Raw genomic sequence first — 5,224 nt, 5'->3', positions numbered from 1 at the left:
AGCCACCGCAGCTCCCCCAAGACACCGAAGCTCCCCCCAAGCCACCGAAGCTCAATTGCGCGACCTTCCACAGCAGCTCCCCGAGCCATCGCAGCTCCCTCCCGAGCCACCGCAGCTCCATTGCGCCTCTGCTCCACCACCTCAGACTTCCTCTGCTCCGCGCCGCCTTCAGACTCCCGGTTGTCATTCCCAAAATTGACCCCATCGTCCATGCATTTCAGGAGTTCTCGTAAGTTCTTATCTTTAATCTCAGAAATTGAATTCAGATGCGATTTGATGATTGTGTTTTGCTCCGGAATTTGATTAATGAAAGAAAAAAGTGAAATTTTGATTGTTTTGGAAGAGAAGTGAAAGAAAAGTTTGAAAATTTGATTGGTTTATATGGTAGAAGAGTGTATGGACTATGGAGTAGCTGATTTGAGCTGGGCTGAGCTCAATTTTACAGTTTCAGAAGATTGATGAATGCCAATTCATTGTTCTGTGTTATGGGTAAACTAGAAAAGTGATAATCTGGGTAACTGACTAACTGGGTTTGAATGTTTGATAACTAATCTTCTTGTTGCTGAATGCTGATAATTGCTGCTTCTAAATCTGATTTGTATGAATGCCATCGTTACTCTGCTAGTCTGTGAATTTCAATTTCTTCTGGAATCTGGATATAAAAGTATGAAACTGTTGGTTTGTTGTTGACATGTTGGCTTTTGACTTTTGAGTTGTTGGTTTGTTGTTGGTTGAGTTTATTGTTGAATGTTGATAACTTGATAGTTGATATATCTTTTAGACTTTTACCGACTTTGTGTCTTTGTCAAAGACTGAAGACTTGAAGAATTTTATTGTTGATTAGTTGAATTTGTTTTATTGTTTTTGTTTTATTTGTTTCATTGTTTGTTTATTAATAGGGTAAAATAGGATGGCATCTTCCGGAGGATCTAATTCTACGGATGCCCTAATTCTACGGATGCCGATAAAGCCAAATGCATAGCCGCAATAAAGGGAGCAAAACTTAAGAGAAAGCAAAAGGATATGCATGAGAAGGAAGTGAGGGAAGAAGTTGAAGTTTCTCAATCACATGATGTAGAAGATGTAGAAATTGAAGAACCAAGTTTGTCAAGAAAAAGGCCGCACTTTCTTGGGCTTATAGACAAGTTTGCATCTTCAATCACTCCCGATTCTTCAATTGATGGAAGCAAGAAGACGCGTCAACAAAACATTAATGATGCCATTTGGAAGGAAAGAACACATAGTGTGCATCAATGGTTGGCTAGGTGGGTGTATGAAGCCGGCATTCCATTTCATGCCATTGATAATGATAGCTTCAAAAGATTTGTAGAAGCGGTTGGTCAATTTGGCCCGGGTTACCGACCTCCAACTCAATACCAACTAAGAGAGCCATTGTTGAAGGAAGAGGTTGAGAGGACTAAAAATTCACTCAAGAAGCATGAAGAAGAGTGGGCAAAGAATGGTTGTTCCATTATGATCGATGCTTGGAGTGACCGAAAAAGAAGAAGCATTATGAACTTGTGTGTCAATTGCAAGGAAGGCACTACTTTTCTTTCTTCAAGGGAAGATTCGGATCAATCACACACCGGGGCCTATATCTTTGAATATGTTGACAAATGCATTGAAGAAGTTGGGGCACAAAATGTAGTTCAAGTAGTGACGGATAATGCTACTAACAATATGGCGGCGGGGAATTTGTTGAAGATAAAGAGGCCAAATATATTTTGGACTTCATGTGCCACTCATACATTGAATCTCATGCTTCAAGGGATTGGTAACCAACCAAGATTCAAAGAAGTGATTGAGAAGGCAAAGGCATTCACTATCTTTATCTATGCACATCACAAGACATTGGCTTTGATGATGAAGCATACAAATAAAAGAGACATAGTGAGGCCGGGAGTCACTAGATTTGCACTTCCTTCCTAACTTTGCAAAGCTTGATGGAGAAGAAGAGTGAGTTGAGGTGTATGGTTGCTTGTGATGATTGGACCGCTTGCAAACATTCTAAGAGTGCCAAGGGGAAAGCGGCATATAATACCGTATTGAGCACCTCTTTTTGGAATGGGGTAACACTTTGCTTGAAAGTGTTTGCTCCTTTGTTTAAGGTGCTTCGTCTTGTGGATGGGGATAAAAAGCCATCAATGGGCTTTTTGTATGGAGAATTACTCAAGGCAAAGGAAGACATTAAAGAGGCATTCAAACATCAAGAGGCCAATTATCAGCCAATTATAGAGATTATTGATAAGAAAGGCCGTGGTCGTCTTGATAGTCCATTACATTTGGCGGCTTACCTCTTGAACCCCTATTACTTCTACAAGGATGAAAACATTCAATATGATCATGTTGTCATGGAAGGGTTCTTTCTTTGTGTGGAGAAGTTCTTTCCCGATGACCTTGAGACCCAAAGTGTGGTGACAAATGAAGAATTGTTGTTGTATAAGAGCAAAGGGGGAGGATTTGGAAGAGCACTAGCTAAGTTGGGATGTGCAAAGAATGATGACAAGTATGATCCGGGTAAGAAACTAAGACTATTTCATTATTTTGTGAAAATTACAAGGCATGATATTTATTTTGTTTAACTCATGATATTTATTTTGTTTACTTATTGTTATTGTTTTGTTTGTGGCTTTGTGCATATGTAGTTGGATGGTGGTCCAATTATGGAAATGCAACACCCAAATTGCAAAAAATGGCTAGAAGATTAATACTCTCTTTAACTACAAGTTCATCCGGGTGCGAGAGGAATTGGAGTACTTTTGAGGGAGTAAGTGTTTTCTCTCAAATGCCTAGAAGAATACTCTCTCATAATGGTTGATTTGTTACTAACTTATATATATATATATATATATATATATATATATATATATATATATATATATATATATATATATATATATATATTTTATGTAGATCCATACAAAGAAAAGGAATAGACTAGATGCTTCAAGATTGAATAATTTAGTCTATGTCCAATTCAATGCCAAGATTATCTACAAAAAGAGAAGGGCTCAAGAGTTAGGTGTAGATGTGCTACTTGGTAATGAAGCTAGCAAGGCTCAAGGGTGGATTGTGGATGGTGGTGATGAAGAAGATGACTCGGATATTATTAGTGAAATGGAGGGAGAGTCTTCGGGAGTGGATAGTGGGCTTAGGAGAAGTTCTAGAAATGTAGAGGTAAGAGAGCTTCATGATGAAGATTTTGTATCGGATGAGGACACGGAAGAGGAGGGAGAAGAAGAGGATGTTGAGTTTGAGTCCGATACCGAAGGAGTCTTGGATGGATATGGAGAGGAAGAGTTAGAGTCTTAGAGATTTAACTATTTAGGCTTGCAATTGTTTTGTCACTTTAGTCTTTAACTCTTTAAGTCTTTATGTATGCTTATTTAGGACTCTCTTAAAATTTGAACATTCTAGGTGCAATTTTATCACTTTAGTCTTTAATCTTTATGGATGCTTATTTAGGACTCTCTTAAAATTTGAACATTCTAGGTGCAATTTTATCACTTTAGTCTTTAATCTTTATGGATGCTTATTTAGGACTCTCTTAAAATTTGAATATTCTAGATTTTTAAGTGCAATTTTATTATTCTTTGAGTCTTTATAAATTTATATATTTTTATTTACATAAATAAAAGCTATAAAAATTAAATAAAAATTAAAAAATACAAAACCGCCTAGGCACCCACCTAGCCGCCTGGGCGCTCCTCCCCAGCCCACCGCCCGACTAGCGCCTAGCGATTTTTCGAACCTTGGTACTTTGTCAGAGTGGTGACTTAAGTTGTCCCTTCGACGGAAATGACATAGAATGTTAGAAGGAATCATGGTTGCTTTGTTCCTTAACTTGACTGTGTGATTTGTTTCTTGATTGAAACGTGATTTGTGCGGGCCTTATCCCGTGATTTTGTGTGAGTTGTTTTGAGTTACTCATACGAGCTTGCTAAAGCTTACCGGGTTTGTTGTGTGTCAACCCGGTGCACCATTCAAACGGTGTAGGGGTTAATCCTGCAGGTTAGGATGATCGGGGCTGAAGCTGAGGTAGCTTGTTGGCAGCAGAACGGGTAGGAAGCAAATTTTGTTGGCTTTGCCATTGTTATGACTTCCGCTATGCAGCAAAACTCTGAGGAGCAAATTTCTCTTTCCTCACTACTCCACTAGTTCTCCACCACGCCACGACATTCGTCATCATGAAGCCAAAACTCCTCAAATCTGAACCTCTTCTTCCTTCGTTTTCTCCTGTGCTTTACCTCCCGGACCTCCAAAAGAATGGGAATGTGATCAGACTTACTAGGATTTAGGTGCAAAACCCTAGAAGCCGGATAACAGTCAAGCCACGACCTTGTCGCTACATACTTATCCAACCTAATTTTCATAAAAAGAGAACATATGACCATGAAACTGTATTTATGACACAAGTATGAATGAAGGGATTATTGGAAAGTTTAATTAACTATATATTCATCGGCTCGAACATATATATATTTTTTATTTTCTTTTATAAATTTTCTTATTTTTCTCTTTTGAAAATAATAAATTTGGTGTGACGAAACTTTAATTCTGTAAACAATGATATTAATTATGGGATTAAATACTTGTTACTCCTCAAACTTTTCCCTGAAAAACAGTTTAGTCCCTCGCCTTTCAAATTAAACTGGATAGTCCTTATTCTTTCTAATTCTCACACAACAGGTCCAAAACAGGTCTAAAATGACTATTCTACCCTCAAGATCCTTTTTTAATTTTTTTTTCTCTCTCTTTTTCTAATTTTTCTATCTTTTTTTTATTTATTTTTCTGCTTTTCTCTCTCTCCCTCTCCACAGATCGATCTTGTCCTCCTCACTATTCTCTATAATTTCCCATCTCTTTCTGGCTTCTTCTCTTCGCCATAAATGTCCAAAATGAAGGCGGCGCTGCACCTGGAGAAGCTTCAAATCGGTGAAATTGTAGACGAAGATCTTCTGGACCAGAACGACGACGATGCGGTCGCGGTGGAGCTTGACGGCTTTGACCTCAGAGCGGAAAGAGAGCTCGCCGATGCAGCGGGACAGCTGGTCGTCCCAGATCATGACCTTGTTGGGGGAGTAGAGGGGGTAGGGGCCGTCGCCGATGATGGTGAGGATGTTGCAGCGGAAGAGCATCTGGACCAATCCGACCGCGCCGCGAGGGCCGAAGTCGTGACGGAAGATCTCGCGGAAGGGGTCGCAGTTGTAGATGCCGAAGCCGA

General features: G+C 39.3%; 1 pseudogene; it reads left to right on the top strand.

Annotated features, from left to right (window-relative positions):
- Positions 1-1,023: 1,023 nt before the first annotated feature.
- On the top strand, positions 1,024-3,312 carry LOC133730632 (uncharacterized; annotated as a pseudogene).
- The last annotated feature ends 1,912 nt before the right edge of the window (positions 3,313-5,224 follow it).

The sequence above is a fragment of the Rosa rugosa genome, chromosome 2 (assembly GCF_958449725.1).
Source record: "Rosa rugosa chromosome 2, drRosRugo1.1, whole genome shotgun sequence".
In the NCBI taxonomy this organism is placed as follows: Eukaryota; Viridiplantae; Streptophyta; class Magnoliopsida; order Rosales; family Rosaceae; genus Rosa; species Rosa rugosa.
This window is presented reverse-complemented; position numbering and strand designations above follow the sequence as displayed.